This window comes from Anomalospiza imberbis, chromosome 4, assembly GCF_031753505.1.
Source record: "Anomalospiza imberbis isolate Cuckoo-Finch-1a 21T00152 chromosome 4, ASM3175350v1, whole genome shotgun sequence".
NCBI lineage: Eukaryota > Metazoa > Chordata > Aves > Passeriformes > Viduidae > Anomalospiza > Anomalospiza imberbis.
This window is the reverse complement of record NC_089684.1, coordinates 62,784,555-62,811,188: the sequence shown is the minus strand read 5'-3', so window position 1 is coordinate 62,811,188 and position 26,634 is coordinate 62,784,555. Positions and strand designations below refer to the sequence as shown.

The window sequence follows — 26,634 nt, the reverse complement described above, 5'->3', positions numbered from 1 at the left end:
CATCACTGACTACTGCATCCTTATTTTAATGAATCATTTCTTCTAATCGGTTACACACATGTAAATTTAAAACCAAATTACACAAAAGTAGGATAGCAATGTCAAGTGTCTCTATAAAACATCTTTTCCTCTACGAACAATATCCATAAAAGACTCCTAAATTTCCTCAAATAACAACGTCTACTCCTTAATCTAAATATGATTTTCTTACAGGAAGCCATCTGGGACAAGCAAGCAAAACATTCTGTTTTGGTTGCAGAACAAATACATTTACAACTCAGTGAAATTCTTCATCATGGCCAACCAAATTACATACAAATGTCTTCATTCAATTTACACCGACTTAACCTAAAAAAACAGCAAAAACACTAAATAGGCCAAAACATTAAATAAAAATGCAGGTAATGTACCTACCTACCTATTTTTATCAATCTATCGATACTTTTCATTTAAGTTCTTTTAAGTCCTTTTAAGTTCTTTTCATTTAGTTGAGTACCTCAAAATTCCTAGCTTAACAGTTGTTAACATTTATATAAAAATTGAGTTTTGCCAACTTCAAGGAGACTATTCCTGAATATTCACTGGAATAGTAGACTTGTCCAGTTAGCAATCACCAGGGATCTGTTAACATGCACTTTAAATACCTTTCTCCAAAATATAAACACAATTGTGAGGATCTGGTACATTCATAAGATATTTCTGAGGCAGAAAATGTTAGTAGAAGTAATATATACCTTCTATATTTAGAGCTTTCGTGTATGACAGATACTGATACTATTTTTTTTTTCAGTTAACAAATCATATCATAAATCGTGAGAGAAAAGCTTAAACAAGCAAAACAAATTACCTGGCACATACGAGACAAAATGTTGAATCTTTTTTATCACAAATGCAGTACATTAAATCTCAGGCAATCATGGAAGAATCAGTGTGTGTGTGTCTATATTACCTGCAGTACACCTGATGCAGCATACAAAGGGAAGGATGACAGTGCAATTTGTTGTGCCTCTTTACGTTACATCCTAACAAGCAAAAAAGTCGGCATCACCTGCTGATCTTTGGCACGCACTGCAGGCACAGAGAGCAAGCTGATGGAAGGCCTTGCACCTGCACTTCAAGTGCTACATGCTACATGACAATCTAAAGACAATGCTGGGACAAATCAATGCTTCAAAATGCTCAGTGGTGCTCAGAAATATGTACAGGACTCCTAACTTAGACTGAAGACAAATTCACACCCAAATCACATTCCCATGCTCTGTGTCATTAGTAGATGCATCCATACAGAATGATTGATGGAAAATAATTAGAAAATTACCTTTTCTTCCCAAATTTCTATTAAATTAGGCACTCTTTTCCCCATTTTTCTATGGCAATTGAACAATCTTGCTAATTTCCATGAAATTGATGTTACTGTCTTGCTCCTCCTTCCATTTCCTTTCGCAAAAATGCACACACACCAGAGTTAAATGAAGTATTGATAGTCACTACTTCAGTTGTTATGAGCAACATGCTTGCAGCTCTCCACTAATCCTGTCCATAATACTAAAATATAGGCCTAGAAGTTTCTTATTACATACTGAGTACAGTTGCTTATCATAGGCATAATTTCTTGATAGGTTACAATTATTTTTCCTGAATATTTCAATGAGAAATTGCTTCCAGAATTTCAATGCTGCAGTACATAAAAATTATTGTAGAAACCACCCCAAATGTATTTATGGATCTTTATTTCTGTTTCTCCTTTTTCCTTAACTTACATATTCATTGTCATTGGGAAGTGACCTTTTAGTATTAGTGATATATATTTGCTATTAATTGTAATTATTTTTCATTAAATAAGTGAGAAGTCACACTTTAACAGAGTATAGTGATCCCAGCCATAATATGTTGCTGCAAACTTAGAATTATTAACTTCTGCAAGTACAGTTTTATTGTGAGGGGGTTTTGCCTCTCATTTCACTTTATTCTTAGGACTATATCTCTGTCTGTAAATATGCTATGATTGCAATATGTATTATATATTCATCTGATTGACATATGCACATGACTAAAAATGTGACAGAGTACGTTTCTGAAACATTCTTGAACAGAACTGAAAGGCACAACATGCAGATGAAAATATATCTCTGTAGATTTCCTGTTACATTTCACAAGATAGTTCTAACCTATTTTTAAAGTTCTTATACACATGTAACTTCATTTCCGGTTTGTGGCAGAAATCAAAATAGGATATGCGGAACTATAGAAAGTGTATTGAATATATTTCCTTCAAATGTACATGTTGCATAAGGACAACTAATTCTGTAGTTAGTTAGTAGTTAGTAGTAGGTTAGTAGTAGGTAGGAATGAAAACCAAAATAAAATACATACTATTTAATTCTCTAATCCACTCTCACAGAAGCAGAAGCAGTTTCAAAAATGGCCTTTTTAATACTATTTATTAGAATGACTTGCCATTCCTGAAGCACAGAACTGTCTTCATTACAATCCACTGAAAAGATATCATTGTTCTATCTTCAGTACATATGCATTGACTTAGGTAGACCATGTTCAGAAATATTACTTGGTAACAGGATTTTGGAGGCACAGAGTGTGATAACATAATATTCATCTACCTAAAAAGTCACAGTAATGCAAACTTCCATATAGTTTGTATTCAAATTACATAAAACATTTATCAAAATTCAGTCACCTTGCTTATTGATGTACTGCATCAAGAAGCACCGTTATGCATTACAATCAAGCCACAGAAACTCTGAACCTCCTAAAAAGCTGAACAATACTGCTATGTCAAGAAAAAAAAGGTTCACAGAAAAACAGAAGCACAAGTTCTGATATCCTTAGATGCTTCTGTTGCTGCAAACCTCACATTGAAACGTTTGTGTTGCTCCTTAAACAGCTGACAGAACATAACTTAATCCTGGTATAGATAATGCTACCTACGGTTTGATCCCTCATTATGGAACTAAGGTCTTAAAAGCATGGCCCACGTTTTGTTGTTGTTTTCTTTTTCCCTTTTCTTAGGAATACACAAACTTACTGGAAGGAAAATATCTGTGTAATTGTATTATTCTAAATGGATGAAGTTCCATTTCAAAACTATCAAGATATTTTTATGTTACCTCAATCTCAGAGAGTTGAAAATTTTTTTTTGTTTCTAAACTAAACATATAGTAGTACATATTTGCTGTTATGACAATATTACTCTTTAATAAGTTTTGCTGATATTTATTCCTAATATATTTTTGAAGAGCAATCACATCTCTTCTTCCCACTTGCTTTCTTAAGGCTGTGAGGTAAATGTAGCAGTGGCTTAAAACCATGCAGGAATATTTACCATCTGCTCCACCCTTCTGATGGGCACTAAAGCCTTCAGGGCAGGATTATATGACATGCCTATGAAAGAACTCATGTACTATTGCAGTCTTCAGCTGGGTGTATTAAAGTAAAAGAATTCCAGTTTTGGTTTACCCTAATATACAAAGCAGTGGTTCACAAAGTGATTCAAAAGAGCTTCAAGTATTCATGCCTTGAGGATAGTAACAACTTCTGCCATCCAATTTTAGCTTGCCACAGCACGTCTCTCAGAGCCTTAAGTCTGAATAGGCAAAGCCCTTTTAGTCTTCTCTTCCACAGCTAAGTCTATATTCCATGGTTATTAAACAGCTTTTTCTGAATGTTTAAAAGTAAGCTTAATTCTTCCTGAAAATGATTGACTAGAATAACAGAACGATTTTTCAGAGGAAGTCTCATAATGACTTCTCAAATGACCTATGTCTGTTTCTCTCACAGCAGCACCAAAATTGATGCAGCCTTATATTGCAAAAATAAATTTGTTGTGTCACTTGTGCTCCTAGTAACTCTTGCCTAATTTATTAAATTTTTTTTGTACTGCTCCCATATCATTATTTCCTAACTGAATTTACAACTTCTTCCTGTTTTGTTTTGAGTTTTAACTCCTAAAGTGTAGAATGTTTTCTAGTCCTTCATCTAATACAATCTAATTCTCACAAAAATTCATGATTATCATATTTTTCCATAATCGAGTCTCCTTATTACATTTGCACTGATTTTGCTTTAAAATATAAAGCAAAAATGTTCTTGAGACTGATTGTTGACTCAAGTACCTCCTTATAATGCTTACCTTTGCAAGAAAACCAATTGTCATCTCATTTAAGTGAATTTCTTACATATTTTTGATTCCTTTAGTAATACCCATCTTCCTCAGGTGCACAAATAATTTCCCAGGTGGCACAGTATCAACTGATTGCTGAAGTCCAAGGAGAGAGATTACTAAATTTACTTTGTCTAAAAAATAGGTTATCTTTTCAAAGAAAGTTATCAGATTGGTTTGTATGAACTCTTTTCAGTAAAGGCATTTTCAATTTTCATGCTGTCTTCCCTCGCTCTTTATGTCAGTAGCTTAATTTTTTTTTCATATAAACTCTGCTCTACTGTTTGATAAAAGATGAGGTCACACTTTAAGACCTTTATCCCTTCTTTTCCATCTTCTCCACTACTTAAATAGAAATAATGTATTTGTTATTCTCCAACAAAACAGTACCTTTTCTTTTTTCCTAACAGATTTATTTAAAAGAAGATGTGTCATGCTTTGCTCTATATCACTCAGAATTCTGTGGTGACACCTATCTGGTCCTGCTTGACTTACATACATCAGACTCCTAGTTTTGCTTTCATCTCGGATGATTCCAGCTGTTGTTTTTCCCATGTATATCTCTATCACATCTACATAACTATTCACTTCTAAGTATAATAATTGTCCTCATTCTCTCCCTAGCTCTTATAGCTTAATAAAGTTTTATTTTAATCATCCCTTTAATGTCTACCTCAGCTGACATTTGTCAGAGCACTTTATCTTGATGATGACCACACCCCTACAAAGTAAATCTCTCTGATTATCTGACTTCCCATCTCCATTTCCCACTCATTGCAATTTTCTGATCTCATAATTTATTCCATAAAAAAAATCTTCTCAGGCATCTACATGGGATAGACACCTGTGCAGCTGAGACTCTGAGGAGGAGTTTGAGATATTTTTCTTCACAGACACATATGAAGAATATTTCTGTATCATAATCCCCACATTCCTCCTATCTTTCCATGTATATAAAATCATTGTCTACCCTATTACTGAAGGCCAATGCTGAAGAGAATAAACTGCATTGATTATAGAGGGGACATACTTTTCCAAGTTCCAGAATTAATCTGCCTAGAGGCAAAATATCTGTGTTCTCTATTACTGATTCTTTGTAATTTCAAAGATAGTATTATATTTATTTATCATTTCTTTAACCATCACACTGTACTCACCAAGACAGAAAGGAAATTAAGAATGGCAAGACTTCAGTGTTTTATGTATAAAAAAGCTGAGGTAAATGACAAATATGGTTTTATAAATGCAATTTTATTTTTAGAGGCATTAATAATGGGTTGCTTTAAAGGAGACTTTTAAAATCATTGCCTAATGTATAATCTACACAGAATGATAGCTGTCAATTAAATTGGTTGCTTACTAAGGTTTCCACTTGCACATACAAGCCAGGAAGGACTTTTAGTGAAATATTCATGAGAAGCAGAAGAATTACTGAAGAAATTAAATACTTTGTAGATATATTTAAAATAGATCACTGTGCTGTGGTAGAAATAGCAAGCTGATACATTTATTGCTTTCTTTGTTAAGGAAAGACTTTTCATCTCGTGGGCACAACAGACTTCACAGGAAAGCTGTGACTTCAGGCCTTTGGAGACACTGGGCCAGTAATCCCTGTTCAATACAGACACTCCTACTCTACCTGAGGTACAACAGACTTCAGGGGCTTCTCTTGCCCCACCACCAGTTCTCAGTCCCCCCTGCTTGCCCTTGATTGAGAGAGTCAAAATGCACTAATGCCTGTGTCAAACAGAGACCTGCTGCTCCTCCTCTGGTGAATAAAACTCCATCCATCAGGCAGCAAAGAAGATTATCCCAAAGGCACAGTAGGGTTCTAAAGGTAGAGACTTACACAGCAGCCAAAACTAAAAGAAAAATTCTGGAAAGTAGGGAGAGTGAAAGATGTAGGGAAGTTGGCTTAACTGTTCTATACAGGATCCTTAGGCAGGAAATGACAAACCTATCAGCCTTTCTATCAAATTCCAAAGTACAAGTAGATACCACTTTCACCTAGAAAACTCACTGATCACAGCAATGCCTCTCCTGGTAGGGATGTTTCAGTTAAAAAAAAAAAAAAACAACACCAAAAAAACCACCTATGAATAAAATGTCAGAAGATGAAAGAAAGCACTTTCACCAGCATACCAGCCATTTGAAAAGAAATGTCACAACAGACATAGGTTGAATCTACTGTTTGAACAGATCACAGAAAACATGGATGTAAAACACAGGTTTAAAAAGCAACATTAAAGGAGAGTGTTGTTGAATAAACAAAACATACAATTAGGCTTCCAGAATCCCTCTTAAGTGTACCTCCAAGTTACAATCAAAGGGATTTTAAAAGATACAAATTCTCAGTTAGTCTGTACATTCATCTAAATAATCACTTATGTTATGAAGCATCATAATGATAAACTAAGTTTATAAAGAACAGAGCTATTCTTAGATGCTATGTTTTATGTATGCAAAACACTAAATTGTTGTAACAATACCATAAACCTGTCTGTACTGTAAACTGTTAACTTTCCTAAAATTAAGTTCAAAGCAAGAAGGGGTTATTTTGTATCTATGCCTTCCCTTTCAAAGGAAACATAAATTCCATGCTTCTAAACCACTTGCAACTTTTGAAGTCATTTATCAAGGAGAAGTGTGGTGTTTCCTAACAAATAAAAGCTTATTTTATAATGTGCCTTATGAGTACACTATGGTAGATTGGTTTAGCTAAAGTCTGTCAAATTAAGGTTTTTTTACATTTTGCAAATAATTGCTTTTTCTTCTCTATTCACTCTTTGTTAATGGAAACAGAGAAAGTTATTTCTATCTTTAACATATGATGTAGAATGAAGAAAAACATAAGGAAATAATAAGCAGTTAATGATGTGACCTTTAATTTCTTAGACTCGCTTTCAAATCAAACCTAAAATGACCAAAATTAAGCAAGATTTGACAATGGTTATATGTGTGAAATAATGTCACATTCAAAATTAGGCTGTCATGCTAAGAGTTCACATGAAAAATATCGGAACAGTGGAAAGCAATAAATGTTGCATACAAATATTTGTAACATCAGATTAATTACCTCACATTAGATTGCACTCTGGTGATTCAATGATAACATACTTTACACACTTCCAGATTTTAGGTAACTACTAATGTTTTTGCTCATAAATTCCTCATGGCCAATTAATATATGTACAGAATTTTCATATGGGAGTACTAAATATACACTACAAACCAGTTAAGTTTAGTATTTAGGGTTGGGTTTTTTCTCATATTTGATCAACAATAAAAAAAACATCTTTTTCCAGTGAAGTAGCAAAATTTTTATTGTAGGAATCAAAATCAGTCTGAAGTGTGTCTCCACTTCTTTTGTATTAAATTACATCTAATATGCAGAGGGAAAAGACTTTTCTCTGTCCAGGTAAGTTACAGAAGGATAACCCAGTTTATTTTTACATGGCTCCCTACTCAGAATGTTACCAGCTGTAGTACTCAGGAGTAAGTCACATTAAAATGGCTGCCCTGTATCTTGGAGGGGAGATGAACTACAAAAGATATTTTTCCAATTAAGTTTCAGGAGACGTATGTACACCAATGAAACTGTGCCTAGCCTGGCTGGCAAGCAGAATATGTCAGCCAAGACTGATTGGTTGCAATTCTAGATATTTTTGTGGGGGTTTCTATTTCAAAAGGGAAGGATGTCTCAGGAATAAAAAATGAGTGTATACTTCATGCATATTTTAATTGGTTTTCTGCATCATTGTAGAGCATTTTACAAATGAAAGGCCTCTCTCTCTTTCTTTAAATAGTAAGACTCCTGAGCTGATTTAATCTTAAAATTTGCATAACCTTTCCCCTGATGCCTTTTCAGTAGTTACTTCTTGTAACTTGAGTTCCCCTTTGGATGCCTACAAACATTGAGAAATTTCTAAATAATGGCTCCGCTTCTTCAAGAAATTGAGAGACCTTTGAAGACATTTTCTTAAAGACTTCATGTAACATATCTAAGGGAAAAAACATTAATGCTTTGCTCCAACTTCTGGCTTTCCTAGAAACAAACAAATACATGGTGTAGGTCCGTAAACACCCTCTGCTTTGTAGGATGAAAAATACTTAAGTCCCTTCTGTGTATCAGGCAGGAGCTTGAGAAATCCAAGGCTGTATATCTTTTGTTTGGACCTGCTACTTTTAAAACAATGCAAATTCATTTTGTGATATTGTAGAGAAGACTAAAAAGAAGGAAAATACCTTGACAGTTTTTAGTACAATACAATAGCTAAGCTGTATTGGAGCAGATTGTCAAATAAGATCAGTTCATTGCAGAACATGAAGAAAGCAGCAGCACCATGAGCTCTGGTGTCTCCTTGTCAGTATCTGCACAGACTGTGGGTAGCACACGGGGCTTTTACTTTATGGATAGTGGGTTCCACTCTCAATAGAACTTTAAGCCTCAGTAAAGTCTTTCTGCAAAATATTTCAAGTTAAATGTGAAGGGAACAAACATTTGTAGCAAGTCTTATGACACATTTAAAAGTAACAGGAGAGAAACATACACTGGTCATTTACCCCCGCTGCTCACTGTCCCCCAGTGAGGAACAAGAATTTCATTATGAGCATTTACATCTGCTCAAGTGGAAACCATTCTCAATAAACTTTTCCCCTTCTCTTATTTTAAAGAGCCTAAAGACCGTATTTACAAAACCTGCCATTGTCGATGCTTGCTAACACCCAAAATGACTGAAACCAACAGGCCAGATCAACTTTTTGATTCATGATCCACAGAAGTGCAGCAGGAAACCATGAAACTGAATGTTTAGAAAATCAGATCTGACAAAAACATTCTTCTGAAGTTATTTACAAGATATAATTCTGAAGACTATAAGACTTCATCTCAGTTTCAGTTTACCAAATTTTATATAGATTATGTAACTATGTTTCATGAAAGCCTGTTATTATTCAAAATTATCTAAAGATAACAATTAAACCAGAAGAATTATGCTACTCATGGATTGTCTTATATTTAATAAGTTACCATTCTACCATATTCTTATAAAGAGTGAGGAGGGAAGGAAAAAATAAAAGGAACTAAAAAGGTGTTGCATCTTCAATGGATGCAGATATTTTAGATCTACTTGATTTACTCAATTTGTTTTAAAAGTGAAAAGCAATCTTTGACCAAACTGTCATCTTAAAAACATAGTGATATTTCATTTTCTCCCTTATGCACTATTTAGATTGCTGGGAACTGAAATTCTTCCAGTAGTCATGATGTCCAATTTTTCAGTGCTGTCACTTCCTAGCAAATCTGCTTAAGCAAAATACTTATGTTAGAAAACAGAGCAAACATATGATATAAAATACATTCTGCATTTCTTTGCAGGACAACTGGTATTCAAACACAAAACAGAATGAATACGTAAATATCTGTAATTTGAGTCCTATAGACTCTTTTAAACCATAAATCTGATTAATTTCCAAAGATGATTAAATTAGCTCACTTTTTTTTGCACAATAATTATAATGAACGCTATAAAATAAAATAAAAAAAAAATCAAAATTTTATTTCCAAAGAAAACAGTCCAGGTCACTAAAACTAAAAAAAACCCACTTCATCTGAAAGACAGAAAACCAGAAGATGCTCAGTTTTAACCTTCTGTGGTTCACATGCTCTTTTGGTCTGTATTTGATGCCCCTCAAGGCAACATAAAACTGGAACAACTTTACACTTAGATATCTTTAGCCACCAATATAAAGAGAAGAGCCATTACATGTAATGCAAAAAAATCCTGTATCCTGCTAAAAGTTACACTAAAAAAAAAAGTTTAGATCTTTACCTAAGACAGATTGCATTTTGCAGAAGGAAAAAATATAAGGAAAAATCCTAACGAAAAACAGTTTAAAATAAAATATTTCTTTCAAGAGTGAATTTTAAACTCTAGATGCCAAGAAAATTTACAAATTAAAAAATGCAGAATAGTGGTGGCTCTTACAAAACAGTTAATATTAAATTTTATTTTCAGAATTTTAAAAATATTATTTGATTTTATTATTTAATTACACAAAAATCTTATTAATGTTCAATCTTTATACATGAGGAACTATGTAAGACTAATGTTACTCCTACTGCTTTAAAAAGCCTGTCATGTTAAAGAAAAGTCAGTGCTTCTTACCGTGTACAGCTCAAATCCCAATAACTCTGATGGCCGGTTTACACCAAATATGTCACCCTTTAACACCACAGAATCAATACACTGGAATGTTATAGCACCCTGATGAGCCACAAAGCCTCTGTATGCATTTTTTAGACAAAGATTTTGTATTACTTCAGGGAAGAAATACATCAAGTTAAAATCAATTTCAAGTTTCCTACTAAGAAGGAAATAGTCCTAGGTAAATAAATTATTTTACTTGAATTTTGCTCAATCAAACATAAGAATCAAAGAAAGAAGTTAAAAGTCATTTAGACATCCCCTTCTGAATAAGGACACTTGCATGTGCACACTGATCTAAATTCTACTCCTCATTTTCAAGATTTTTTGACAGCTCTTTCCCACCCAGATCATCACCCATACAGCCCTTGATGAAATCTTCTTTCAAGATAGGATAAAAAAATATATATAAACTAAAATAAGAATTTAGCAAAATCAAACAATAATATCTCAAATCTTAGGTACAAAAAGCTCTTCTAAAGGTTACTTCATCCATTTTCTCACATGACCATCTAAATATTGGGACTACTATAAGGAAGACAAGACAATTTCTTATTTTTAAAAAAATGCTTCTACAGCACATTTCGAGGAATTGGAGACAAAGTTACTGACCTTTCTGACAGAAGTTTGCAGATGAAAATTGCAGATGAGACAAACCCCTCAGCATCTTCTCATAATTGTATCTTAAAAATATTTTCCAAATCTAAGACAAGAAATGTTGATTATTTGTGTTTCACCCTTGGATAAGCAATATATACTGGCCAATCTGAGATTACTTGGAAGTTTAACAGAAAAAAATATTTTTTAGAAACCTCTTCCTCAGCTGCTGTGCAGCTGGCAGAGTAAAGATTACTGTCTTTCTTTAACCAGTGGATTTTAAAGCTATGTACATTTGACACACACAGAAACAAACACATGCACATCTGATTTGTGTATATCTCCAAGATCTTGTCAAAAAGTAAAAATGTATAGTTCTCAGTACTCATATTTCCATTAAGGTACATTAACTATTTAAATTCATAAAATAAAATCTTCCTAACTCATATGAAAATTAGTTATTTTCTCAGTTAAATAGCAAATGGCCAGCACAGATTAGCAAATTCAAATTGGATTCTTATGAACTTTAGTGTTGCATTAATTCAGTACAATATGCTTTAGTATGCAACAAAATACTGCTGTAAAAATTGGATTCTTCAATACTTTTCATAAATATAATTCTCCAACTGATTTATATATGTGAGATAATAAATGCATCAGTATTGAAGTTGTAATAAACACTTGCATGTTAAGAAAAGTACATATAAAATATTTAATGTGTTTCTAAGGCAGTAGCATAGGCCATCCTGCTGAGACATAAGAGATAACTTTTTTTTCTTCAAAGAAATATAAACTAAAACCTATCACATCTCATTAATTTTTTCTTTGTACTGACATCACATACTGGGATAGGATGATTGTGTGCCATTCTGCCAACCCAACTGCTGACTATCTTGCATACTATTAACTAAATGGAGTGGATTATCAGTAGGTCTTTCCTTTAATACATTAGTGGCCATAAACACAAAAAAATAAAACTTCAAAAGAGGCAATTCTGCAACTTTGCTGTGTGAAATCATTGCATTCCATCTCAGAGGCTGTTTTTATACAGGTGCTTCTCTCCTTTTCCCTCAATCAATGACATCTAGAACAAAGAAAGATTAAAAAAAAAACCCAAACAAACAAAACCCACAAAAAACCCCAAAATTACAACAACAAAAAAAAAACCAAACAAACACAAAATAACAAAATAACAAAAAGAAGAGCTGAATATCGTTTCTACATGCTGCAATAGAACCTGAAAATTTCAAATGACTTTGCAAATGTGCCACCAAATAATCATTTTATTGGTAAGTAATGCAAATTGTATACTGCAAGGAAAGAAAAAGAAAAGAAAAGAAAAAAAGAAAGGTCTCTGAGAATATGAATTTCCATGTTTTTTCTTTTGTGAAACATTCCCCACACAAGATTGTTATTGTTGCTACTTTTCCTGGATGTTAATATTTTCTATGGCTTCTCTCACCATCTCATGAGTATCTCTTAGCAGACATTGCTGTGCTTGGCTGTAAGTCTCAGGAGGGCTAGAGTACTTTTGCCAATTAGAAATAAGCAAGTTGTTTAATTAACACACCCTTTTCATTAATAGTTTAACCCAAAGCTGACAAAGAGTCTTTGTTGCAAACCAGGAACAAAGAAAGGAGTACTAATTAAACACCATGAAGTTTCTAAAACGAGTTTATTTCAGTACCCAAGGGATTCTTTGAACTCCTCAAAAGATCTCTACAGCCTTCCAAGAGCACTTGGAATTTTTTATAATTGTTCCTTTCACTCTGGAAAAGAAAAAACAAAACAAAGCAAAGCAAAACAAAACAAAACAAAAAAAAAAAAAAAAAAAAAAAAAAGAAAAAAAGAAAAAAAATCCTGCAAACCAGCCAAAAAACCAAACACAGAGTATAAATATTCTGGAAAATTCTGATGGATTTGATTTCAACTCCTTTAAACCAGACTAAAATAAAACTTATTTTGTCTTGAGGGTAACACAGCTCTAAACTCAAAACTGGAAAACTGTTTTCAACTCTGACCTGGATTCATGAGATCAGTGCTATGCAAGCCACTGTGAGCTACATTTTAGACATTACATGGGAGCTAAACTCATGCAGAAGAGGAGAGGAAAGATGATTCCCTGCACTGGCACTAAGTACCTACCAGAGGGATAAACAGAAAAATCTGCTCTATGGCTGCAGACTTGTTACTTTCTACATTCTTTCAGGCTTGCTCTGTGCTATTTATTGTACGTGCGTGGTGAATACATTGTCTTAAAATCAATTGGCAAATCTAAGTAGCAAGCAAAGGTTTCCAACTGGATGTGGGTTTGAACTGAGAGCTTCTGCAGCAAGAAAAAGAGCAGCTTTCCTCAATAGAAGTGATCTTTGCTTCAGCTCTCCACCTTTCTGCCTCCTCACAGATATATACACCCACACCAGGAAAAGCAAAACTGTTCATGAGGCAGCAGCTAACAGCTCCAGTTTACAACCTGGTATAGTGAGGCCAAAAAGCACTGATTCTTTAGTATTTGGGCTTCAACTTGCACTGACCCAATAACTGCTTCATGAGCAATTCCTCTGCTTGGGAGCAACAAAGTGATAGATGGAGGTGCTAAGTGTCACAAAGGTAGACATTCATGACCATGCAGCAGATCTCTAAGGTGGACTGGGTATGAATGTAATGTGCTAAATGGAATGTGCTTTCAGGAAGCAGAAGCAGTATTACACCATTTTATTCTTCCTTATACCATTATACCTAGCTTCTAAATTTTCTGGAGTCCAACAGAATGACAAATCAAGGAGACATGACAGGACTTTTGAAACCTGTTAGACCTAAAGCTCAAAATACCAGCCATCTAGACTTTCTTCACCTATCTTCCTTTCTATTTTAAGATCATACTATTTCCTTACTATTTTCTATACATTTATATATTTATTTTATTAGTAACCAGAAAATTAAGAAAACAATTCTTTTTTCGTTTAACTAAACCTATGTACTTGCTTGTTCAAATATGTATTCAGATGCTAAAGTCAAGTTTTTTATGATAATGTCAAGGAATTATTTTTTAGATTCCGACAGATCCAAAGTTCTACAGGTCCATGATTCATTACACCACAACCAGCAACCGACCAAATCCTGCATACTACTGTCACACACAAATGAGAACTAAACAAGTTTGCAGTATGAAAATTGAGCTACTCTTTTTATGCAGTAATGGATCAGAATATAGTTTACAAAATAGATTTAAAAATATTTGGTTTGTAAATCTTGTTTGTAAATACCTATTTAAATGTATGTAGGAGTATTTATTTATCTTTTCTTTTAAGGTGATAGTATTTTGGAAAAAGTGACAGTATTTCAGTTCAGTGTTTCTAGACACAAAAAGTCTGCTACCTAGTACTGCCCATGTTGGGGAAAAAAAAGCTCTAAGGAATCATGGTACTAAACCCACTGTCAACTACATTCAATCACATTATGCCTAGAGATCTAAGAGTATACCAAAATCCAGTGACCCAAAGATTTCACAGTTTCTTGTTTCATGATTCAGTGGAAAGGATATGAATGAACAAGTGAGAGAAGAACAAATAGAAGTGAATCAGGACATGCTCTGGAACTCTAACAGGCAGCTGGGCTCCAGCCAGGAGTCTGCACTTGCTTCTTTTTCCTCCCTAAGGAACAGTTCCAGCATACTGAACTGATTCTTCAACTAACAAAAAGAAGCAATTTTTACATCGCCAGCCTGAAAATTTAAACTAGTCTCAGTTCCATACAGAAAATACTGTAAAATCTAATCCCTATTTCAGGCTGTGCTCCAAAATCAATGTTTTTAAAAAAACGTGTTTTAAAATAAAATATATTATACAGAAAATATTCACTGTGAGATTCCCTTCAATAAAATGTTATGTAGATGGGATACACAGCAGCTGACCGGTACAGCCCTCTGGAGTAAACATTTCTTCCTCCAACTCTGAATATTTGCCTTCTCTAATTCTCTCATCCTAACAATTAACCTGGATCTGATCTAGCCTGAAGGAGTTATCTCTGGAGGCACTAATCACCCTCTGCTCTTCACTGATTGTAGTGAGAATTGTCTTTATTCATCTGCCTGAAAAGCAAGCTTTTAATGATCAAGCATAATGCAACTTAATTTTATAAACTATTTTTCCTAACTAGTAATTTTCTAATTTTAATTTAAATACTATTTCCTCAATTATCTCACTTTTATTTTGAATTTTACATTATGCTCAAATGAAACAACAGAAATAAGTAAATGCTGCCAATAAAGCAAATAACTTTAGCTTTTCTTCTGGTTTTTGAATTCCTTCTAATTGTTAGTGATTTTATTTGAACTGCTTTCATTCATCTACAAACATTACACTTTAATAAAAGTATTAAAGAAGTTTTCCAATCAAATAGAGTAAAAAAAAAAGGTAATTATTCTATGGAGTCTTATAAATATGAGAAATAAGGTGGAAAAACTAAATTAAAATTATCATTGTGAAAAATATGAAGAAATCTTTGTGTATTTCCTTCTTAATGAAACAAAGTATTTTTTCTTTTTTCTTTGAACAAATCTTAGACATGTTTCAGTAGATCATGAAATACAAAATATAGAAGCATAGTTACATTTATTCAAATAATAACAAAAAAGTACAGGAACACATCTATGCAGCATTTTTAAAAGCTGCTTTTAAATTACATTTTATTAATGGAACTTAAAAATTAAGTTATTATTTTTCATATAAAATGAAAATAATACTTTCATATTAAATGAAAAATTTTTCTACTGTTGAACTTAAAAATCAAAGCCATGTTTTTTCAAAGGTTAATGACATTTTGGAAAAAAAATCTATTTTGAAAACTACTTTTCAAACACATGCCCACAGGAATTAAGACCTCATTTTGGCAAATGGTTCAGCTGACACATAAGAGCTATATACTGATATCCTGATCACATATGTATGTACCCATAAGACTGACATATCTCCACACTATGGTTCTCTTCTTTCTTGAAACATATATTACTTTCCATTTTTTTCTATGAGTAGCTTTCTTAAAGCTTTCTCAATCCGATTTTTCTCCTTTGGCCACTTCCTGCTCAAAAGAGTTTTAAAGAATTACAAAGGCTGACAATGGAATAAATGGCAAAGCAAAAATGATGCAGAAACCAAACAGCAAACTCTTTCTTGATCCCTTTTTCTCTATGGGCTAAGAACTGAACAAATTGTAAATGCATTAAGATCTCTCTCTGAAGCCAATGAAAATTTTCTGAAGGGAAGAAGAGGAAACATAACAAATAAAATATAATGACTGCTTTAGGAATTGCAACATAGTCATGAAGCCCATGAGCATAAGCCATGAAAAAATAAACCCATTCTTTGTAGCTTCCATTACAAGAAGTCAATCTTGAAAGGAAGCCTTGCATTAACCAAGGTAATAGCTATGACGTGCCTACCTCCACGGTAAGAAGAAACTAGAATTGCTACGGCTGATTTAATTCACTCCTGCTTTCCTAACTTTTGAAGAGTAGCAATGCAGATGGATTTAATTAGCAAGTCAAGACTACTGGATTAAAGGCTGATACACAAAATGCACTATCAGCTATTATATACAGAGTTAATATTTTGACATTAGAAGAACTCAAATTAACTCACACAAACAAACAAATAGGAGTTTGAAGCAGCAGGAAAGCATATGACAAATTTAATACTCAATAAAAATAGACTTTATAGAAGTAGCAAGTATTTTGGCCCATAGGATCAGGCCAGTGTCTCTGTGATTGCCAAGCTTGGCAGCAGTTCCATAGTTTTCTCCATGATTTAGAGGTAGGCTTATGCTGCAGGGCCCAGTGAGACTGGATTGTGTAGTAATGGAACTAGCTTAATTCCAGTGTTAACCACCTGATCAGCAGTGTATGGCTGTGTGCAACTGCAAGAACACTGAACTCATATTTTTATGGGTTTTTTTTGCAGTTCATATTGAATTCCATACTGCCATTACTACCTAAAAGAACTAGCTATGTTGCTATGTCCCCATTTAGGGTATGACAACAATATAACCAATGTATTCAGCACCTGATAATTGTCTCTGTGTCTGGTATTTAGTGTGTTTTTAAACCATACTCTTTTAAATTTAATACACATATTTTTTCGAAGAATATTCAGATTTTCACTTCACTAGAAGTGAAAATACAAAAATACAGAACTCTGTCATTCTTTTCTAGGAGGGGTTTTGATTTTGATTTTCTAGGAGTTGTACTACCTTAATTTATTTTGGTTAATGATCATTCTTTGTACATAGGTTAGTTTATTCAAAGACCATCTGATCTAAAGCCAGAATTGAAAGAATCTTAAGTGACTGAAAGATTATATAGACTAGAGGTTCAATATTAACTTGCCCAGATGAAATGACCACAGTATTAGTGTTCTCCATGGCACTGATATTCAGTTATTTGAAAAAAATGCCATTTGATAGCTATCCATATTTTTCTGTCAGGAAAAGGTGAAACTGCAAATGAGATGCTATAGGAATATTTCTTGCATTTGGCTCAATATTTCTTTAATTTTGAATAATGGTATACTCCTGTGGATACTGTGGATGACCCATAACAGGGAAAGACTGTGAGCACCAGGAGGAAGGCAGGATTTGAATTCAAATGACCTTGACAAATCCACTGACTAACACTACATTAGAACTGTAGCTCTAAAAAAAGAATAAAAAAATCACAAATACATAAGAAATTACACTTTACGCTGCCTCGCAGACAGAACTTGCTCCAAAGGAACAAACAATAGAGCAGAATGTCAATTAAAATTAAGCCAAGATGTGTAGTAAAGAATCACACTGGGAATGCAGGAAAAGGAATAGTAGCACATAGGACACTGACAAACCCATTTTCTATTCAGAAATTATAAGGCTTCAGTTATAATAAAAAGCATTGCTCGGCACTAGAATTTTTCTGACTATATTGGCATCTGGTCTCAGATATACTGACAGGTGAGACAGAACCCAGACTACAACAGTAGTTAGAAACCTGTGAAATGTAAACTGCATTTCTTGATATTACCTTATCAAAACAGAACAAAACACTAATAAGATTCTCCAAATTGCTATAAAAGGACAATGAAGAATTTTTTTCTCTGTACTCTAAGGCGGGGTAAAAACAAAAATACCTTACCCTGGTTTCCACATTACCATTTCAATATGCTGATTTAGGAATTTTTTGCTTTCTTCACACCCCATTCACTGACTCCCCTTTTTGTCTCCTGTTTGTTGAAAGTTTCCTATTTCTCATTTTTTTCCTCTCAGTCAAATGTTTCCATTAAACACTTTTTGTTTGTTATAAGCACTGAACTAATATTAAAAAAAAAAAAAAAAAAAAAAAAACAAAAAAAAAAAAAAAAAACCAGAAGTGACCTCCAGATATGAAAAGGGCTTAAGCAGCTTAGGGACAGAAGTGAAGTACTCTCAAGCAGAACAAAAAAATCACAACAGCCGTAGAGAAGCTTTTAGGAAAAAAAATACAGTCATAAATTCTAATACACTCTGCCAGTGTATGTTCTTTTTTTTTTAAGGTTTTGAAGAATTTAGATGCAAGATGTCTAACACTACACCGCTAATGATTCTGCACGTTTTGTACCCTTGGACAAAAATGTCTAAAAAATAATATGCTAGGTAGCATTGAGTTTCTTGTGCCTCTCCTGTTCATTCTGAGTTTCTAAGTTTGTGGCTTAGCAAAGTAGAAAAAGTATTTAAAGCAACATCCATTACATTATATTATTTTTTATAAAAAGTAGAGTTAAAACACTTAATGAAGAAACATTTATGAGGGAAATCAAATGTAAAAAGACACCATTCAGCATGTCCTTAATATATATTCCATTAGCCTTTCCCCCTTGTTCCTTTAAGGTAGTGTAAACATAAACAGAATGGATTTTTATGGCTTCTCGTTTGTGAGTTTCGTAAAGTTATTGGTTTAATAGGTAAATCTCTCATAGGTAATAGTTTAACTTGGGGGAAAACAGTCCAACTATGTATTTCGTATTACTACCCTTTCAATATACATCTTCATTTACTCTGTCATTCCTGTGATTTGCTGCCATGATCTTCAGCCAGCTATTTTGTTTGGAAATCTGTTCCACAAATTTATCCAACATTCATAACATGCCATTTAGGAACATTTGAAAAAAAGAAGTTCTTTCACATCACTCCTCCAAGAAGCCTAACTGGATTATTACTTCTACAATTAGAGGACTCGAAACATGGATAAGCTTCCAAAAACAGGCACTGCAGTCCCTATACAACTCCATACAAAAAGCAATCTCAACACTCTCAAATTTCTCAGAACTAGTAAAAAAAAAAAACAAAAAAAAATTAGTAGTTTAAATCCAGTCCCTTATTTCCTTTCTTTTTTCCTTAGAACACCATTTCTACATTTATGTCCACTTTGAAATCTATACCACAGGATGACAATTAAGCATGCTGTTCTGGCCAGGAAGTTACTGCCCCCTGTTTTTACCAGCTGCTTCTCCTGACTCTTTCCTGTTGGAGATAAGAAACTCCTCACATCTGACAGGAGAACTGTATGCACACTTACTTCTCAACTCAGTTCTGTCAAAATGGTTTGCTTTACAAAAAAAGTCAGAAAAAAACCCAAAACAAATAAACAACAAACAAACAAACAAACAAAAATATCTGTTTAGGAAGCGTTTAAGTGGAATTGCTTGTCTGAATGAGTCCTAAAGGCAGCTTAAGCTTTAAGTTCAGAAATCAAAGCCTCTGTTAACAATGACAATGATAATCAACTTACGCTTCTCAAATGGTTTCCAAGGCTCATTCTTTAATGCTCAGGGGCTAAAATGTGGAACATCTGATGGTAAATAAATTGTTTCTTTTCTACTAGATCAAATATTGACATATTTTACAACATATCATGCTATCTTATGCAGTTAGCTTCATCTATGATTGTAGACAACATTGTGACATTAAGATATCATGTTGCCTATACGGATGAGTGTATATATATCATGCTTTTAGATTTTTTTTTATTATTCTTCTGTATGATTGTAACATATTTCTCTGTCCAACTGTAGGTTATACAGAAGCCTTCAGGAACTCTGTTATAAAATATTTTATCACTACATTTGATACAATTTGACATTTGATGTAACATCAGAAATAACTATTTACAGATGTTATTCAGCATGACATAGTAGCTAATAGCATGGCGTAAATGTTAAAAAATATACCTCAAGGCAATCCAAATAAAACCAGCTTGTAAATATATTTTCTGCTATGCGTAGGTATATGTAATTATGAACAATCTGTCCTGAGTTCATGAGAATTTATAAATAGGTACTTATCCAGAATACTTTCAGGTCAATGTTAAGACTACTAATGGTTTTGCTATTCAAATGACATTACGTTCTGAGACAGAATCACCAATTTCTGTTTAATCCTCTGTGCTGACTCATGACACAAGCCAAAACAATTAATTTGAGCCAATTATTTTGCTGCTTTGAAAAGGTGAATTTTTATTACTATTATGATGAAATTATCATTAAGACTTAGCAAATTGAGGAAAAATGACAGAAAATCAAAGCTCACCTAACTCCTTGGAAAAAAAGTTTCAAAATATGAGGCAATTAAATAATTAGATGGCTGTGTGGTATCTGTCTGAGACTGACTTAGTGTTCTTCACAGCAGCAGATATGGTACTATGTTTCAGATTTGTGACTGAAATGATGTTGACAGCTCACCAATCTTTTTTCTGTTGGTTAACAGAGCTTGTGCAGAATCAAGTTTCACTTTTCCACCACTCTTCCAGAAAGTAGGCCTGAGGTGAACAAGAAACTGGAAGGAAACACAGCCAGGATTGTGGACTAAATTGACCAACAGCGATATCCCATGTCTCATGATGCCATGCTCAGTAAGAAAAGCTCAGGGGAAGAAGAAAAGGGGGAAGTTTGGGGTTATGGCATTTGATTTCCCAAAAAACCACTACTTGTGATGAGGTGTGCTTTTGAGGAAGTTGCTAAACACCTGTCTGCCAATAGGAGTAGTGAATGAATTCCTTATTTTCCTTTGTTTTCAGATTCACTTCACAGATTCACTTCACAGATTTCACTTCATCTACAAAACTGCCTTTCTCACAATCTTCAAGTCTTCTCATACTCCTTTTATTTTGTCCCCCTCCATGAAGAGGAGAGTGAGCAAGCAGCTTTGTGGGTGCTTGGCTGCTGGCTGGGGTCATATTGCAACAATGGCAATTTATAGTAATTTGCTATAACTAAACAAAAATCAATGAATTTTAAAGATGTAAACCTCATAATAACTCCAGCATTACTGAAAATTTATCAGTGTGTGATACTTAATAGTTGTAATATCAGTGTGCAATACTTGTCTTTTTAAATCTAATATAATTTCCAGGAGGGTATTATCGTGCAATCTTTTTCAGTCAAAAAACCCCAATTTTGTCAAGATTTTTGTTCATAATAAAGGTTCTTACATTGCATGACAATCTCTTTCCTGTTAAAAGCTTGTCATGCGATGCATTATGAATAACTCTCACAAAAAGAAAACCTCTTAGATTTCAAAAAATTTGAAATAAAATCTATTTTCCCATTTAAATAAAGGAAAAAAAAAAAAAGAGGTGAAGCGATGCATTTGGCCTTCTATCACTACTGCAGTTGGCTTGTTACAGACAATTTCCCAGCTATATGATGGATGTCTTGTGTGTGTACAACAGCCTGTCCTGTGTAAGGCAAAGGGATTTCAGGATATATTGTAATGAGCCATGTTAAAGGCTAGTAGCTAACACACACCTGATACGTTTTTTCAAGCATTGCCAACTGTTTTCATCAATCCCAAGCACATAAGTGGATAATAAAGATTGATTGAAACCAGAAGTGTTTGAATTTGAGCATCACGGGGTTTGGAATGGTGTAGCACAATAGTCTCACTGAACTGTTTTATGCAGCTAGAATTATCCATATTTCGTGTACTGCTCTTGTGAAGTTTATCCATTATGAGGTTGAAATAGGAATTTTATCTATTTCTCATATAATTCTCAATGTATTTTGGGTTCTAAAAACATTCATACTTGGGCAGATTTTTTCCCCCTAATTTGAGTACTATTGCTCCAGCCATCTAGAAATTACCTGAGTGTGAAAGAATGATATTTAAGTGGGTTTTTTTTTTCTCTTAAAAAATGATTTAATACTTCTTTTTTTAGGTATTTAAGTATGCATCAAACCCTGATATTAGCAGTTGTACTATATTTTTCTACTGGTAGTAGCCATTTCAGTGCTTTTATATCTGCATTAACCCTAATGCATTTTTATTAGCTTATTGCAATGGGAAATTCCAACTGTGCCTCAAGAACTGAACAAGAACCTGTCATAACATTGCATTGTAAGAATTTCCTGAGGTTCACTCAATACCACCGACGCCTGCTGATAACTACTTACACTCTATTCAGGGACTGCTCTCAGGATCTTGTGGTACCCATGGCCATCCTGAGATAATGTATTTCCCAATGACAGGAATTGAAGTTCCTACACAACTGTAGGGATTTCATTTTTAGTGTTGAGAGAATGTTTCAATTGCCACTTTGCAGGAAAAGATGTAAAAGTATCACGGGACATATTCTACTTTCAGTTATATAAATGTAAATTTAGAATATTTTTTCTAGTGTGCTTTTATACCTAAGCTGAAATGAGAATTAGAGTTCATAGTTCCATTGGTAATATTCCTACCATAAGCAGTTCCAAGTGGTTTGTAGGAAGTGCTGTGGGCATTATTTTTCCCATGAGATTTTATTTAATAGCCATATATTGGAAAGAGCAAAAGAACCCTGATTCTGTAGAGCACTGCAATCAGAGTAGCAATGCTGATATTTACATTAGAAAGATCTATTAAAAAATCCCAAAAAACCAAAAAACAACCTTTTTAAGCCTTTAAAAGAGGATCAAAAAACCAAGTTAAACTTAGTTAAGAATCATAATTACCACATAATATTATAGGTATTTTTTTGCTTTATTTTGCTTTTTTTGTTCTTATTTTCACTTTTTCTTTAAGCTGAGATCTGAAATCAAAAACAATGATCCTGCAAGTAATAGTCTGCACAAAATCCCAAGCCTGATGTTTATGAGTCATTTTTCTAAGTGCATGCAAAAAATATATCGCATAAAAAAAATGTGCGAATGCAGATACTTAAAAGTCTACTTGATCTTTTAAGTCTATCTATATTCTGTCGTCATGTAAAACTTTATCTTCCATGTGGAAATATAGTTATAAATTAGCATCTTGGCATGTAGCTGCAATACAATCTTTTTTTTTTTTCATTATTAAAGAAGTCCACTAGTGCAATAAACTAAAAGCTTTCTGAGAGGACAGTAAAGTATTATTTATAGTAGTGAATTGTGCAGGGTCATGGCACATTCTCATTTTCTGATAAGTGAGCATCCATAGCACTTAATTATCTGCATGACCTTTAGTAAAATTTTGGTTGATGCCAACCAGCACTTGGTCCCCAAGAGTGCTTAGCCACAGTTCAGCAGACACCACTGCCCAGGAATCATTCCCAATCCATAGCTTGAGCCCTGTCATTCTGCTCTGAAGTGTAAGAGAAGCGTGGTAGCTAGTCTGACAAAGAACAGGTATGACCCTGCAAATGAAATTATATTAGTTAAATATTTTTTGGCATAAAAATGCAAAAAGCTCAAAAAAATTTCTGGAATAAAGTTTTAAAATGTCTGCAGCAACCGTAGCTGCATTAGCTCCCTGCCTAGTACCTGGGGATAAAAGCATGAAGTAGCCATTGCTGTATTTTATCAGCATGTACCTGCATATTTATGTAAAAATGTGACCTGTATTTTTCCTTAAAATAATGACTAATGCCATGGTTCATATGCATAGAGAGAAAAAAGTCAAAGCACAGCATACAAGGTCAAATTTTAAGAAAGAAATTGAAACAAATTACATATATCACTGGTTACTTTAAAAGAAAGCAAAATCTCTACCTTTCTTCTACCAAAATAGTATCAAAATAAAATTCTACAATGATATTACACTGCAGGGTACTAACAGAACACATAAGGAAGATTGTCCTCAAGTAGGTCTCATGAGAGGATAAATACTGATACTGCAATGAGTAATACACTAACTTCTCTGGCATCCTCTGGGAATGTGATAACTTGGAAGAGACTGTGCTGACATTTGTAACTGCTTATCACAGATACTCTATTAGCTGTTCTCTTCTACTGGACTTTGCCTGCTGGGATTACTGGAGAAGAATGGGATACTCCTGAATGTATCAGAGCGAATTTTGATCACTTCCGAAAGCCACCAGACAGACGCTTACATAAGGTGCTTGGTCACTGATCACTTTCACAGCAGTTAAATGAAACACTTGCAGAATTATATGACCTGCCAGAGTGTTTCCTTATGTAGGTCAACGAGAATTTTTATGTTCAAAATTTTTAAATTGTCAGAGAAATATCAAAAAACAACACTTTTCATTAGCTGCTAGAAATGTAATGAATTATTTCAATGCATTGCACTAAGACTACCAGCAACCAAAGAAACACAGCAGTAATCAACCAGTGCATAAAATTTTAGCCCTATACTCTGGTACATCATGCTTCTTATAACAAAACAAAAATCACAAATTAAAAAAAAAACAACCAAACAAACAAGAAGTACCGTGTCTGGTGATCAAGTAACATTACGCTTCTCATTTTGAACAGTGTCTGTATTAACACATAAATTTACACATACACACAGTGTTTATAAAGTTTCTTTATAAAATGTGTCATAACCCATTTTACATGTGACATTTTATACTCTGAATGTTTGGTCCTATAAAATATTATTATATAAGTGAAGTTGAATACAATTGTAAAAACATTCGTACTAAAAATCCATTCAAGTTCCTACTCTCTCTATTCTGATATTTCTCATGCCTCTTTTTAATGAAGATAACTTTGTTGTCATATGAGTACTCTTCTTTAAATAACACATTTTGCATGAAAGCCATGTTTTATTAAAAAAAAAAAAAGCTTTAAATGTCAAAATTATTATATCTATGTATATATAAAACTAATACACTTCTAATACATATGGTCATAATTTTTCCTTCTGAATTATCCACTGAATGAGATGAAAGGTTATACTAAAATAAATGCAAACTAGCTTATGTGCATGTGGAGGTGCTAAGTCTTAAAAGTTCCTTAATCTGTTAGGTAATGGAAAATATCCAGGGTAATAACTTGTAAAAATATAGTATTTTCCATTTCTCATTTAATTGATGAAATTATTACCATAATTAATGCTTTATATAATTAAATATATTTATTTATAATTCTATATAATTAATATTTTAATTGTTATGTAGAATATCAAATCAAGATTGCATAACAATAATTAATTCTATAAAGTAAACAAAATTATTTAATTACATCAGAAGTACCAAACAAAAATAATCTTTTTATTATTATTATTGGACAAAACATTAAATAATGAAAACCAGGGGTTTAGCTATTGAAAATAACTCTATTGATTTAACAGCAAGTCTGACAATAAACAGAATATAAAAATATCAACCCGAGGTCCTGTAAACACAACATTCATCACAGTATGTAGGACTGTGCCTTTTATTTTTTTCTGTGTTTCACATGTGAACTCTATTTCTTTGTTTTTAAAACTGGGATATAGAAATACTAAGACACTTATACATGGGTGTTTCCTTTCAAAATATGTGCAGTTCAAGATCAGAGAAAGGGATAGAAAATATCTCTTCAAATTCATATCTCTTTGAAAATCATCATCTTCACTTTACAGGTCACCTCCCCCCAGTCTCAAAGATAGAAACAGTTCTAGATCAGCGATGCAGTGCTTCCCAAATGGTCTTTTGCTAGAACAGAAGTCAAACCAGCATTAAGGCAATAGCTTGGAGACAGGCATAGCTAAATTGTCAATGACTTCTCCAAAATCCACTACACCAGGGACTAATAACATAAGAGTAATGACACTTCTAATTATGTGCTCAGTCTGGCTTTTTGCCTGTTTTATGTCTCTATAGATGACAAATCCAGAACAGGAACCAAGATGGGGCCTTACAAATTTTTTACAGTGATTGACGTTAACATCCTGTATTGTGAGAGAAACCAGTCACAGGGAGTAGTTACACAGTTTATAAAGCTATTTTTATCAGTCTGAGTTATATAGACCCCTAAAAATTCATAGACTAGGCCTAAAACATTTGTGAAAGTTGACCAATAAGAGGAGCTCAATTTATGTAGTATAATAATTTCTGTTTACAGAATGTATTTGAAGAAGTAAGGGTTAATAAAGTTAAAATTGATTATTCAAAGTCCAGACAACCTATATATTATGTTGTTTGGGCATGAAGAGTCTATAGGTCATGTATAAGCAATTTTAACATAACAACCACATCCTGGTATCCTGTATAAGTTATGTGAAATAAAGTGGTTACAGGATCTATTAGAAGAGCCCATGCTAATGAGTTACTGCTTCTTATCTCAGACACTGCAAGAATCTGTAAAGACTTCTCTGTCACAGCATCTTATCATCTTATTCTTCACAAAGACATATCCATTGACAGACCATAGAGCCCTCATCTGCAGCTAGGCAGACGCTCATCAAGGA

At 33.5% G+C, this 26,634-nt stretch overlaps 1 protein-coding gene across 8 annotated transcripts in view; it reads right to left on the bottom strand.

The window, feature by feature from the left end:
- PCDH7 (protocadherin 7) overlaps positions 1-26,634 on the bottom strand; it is a 271,794-nt gene that overhangs the window by 220,783 nt on the left and 24,377 nt on the right. The window lies entirely within an intron of this gene.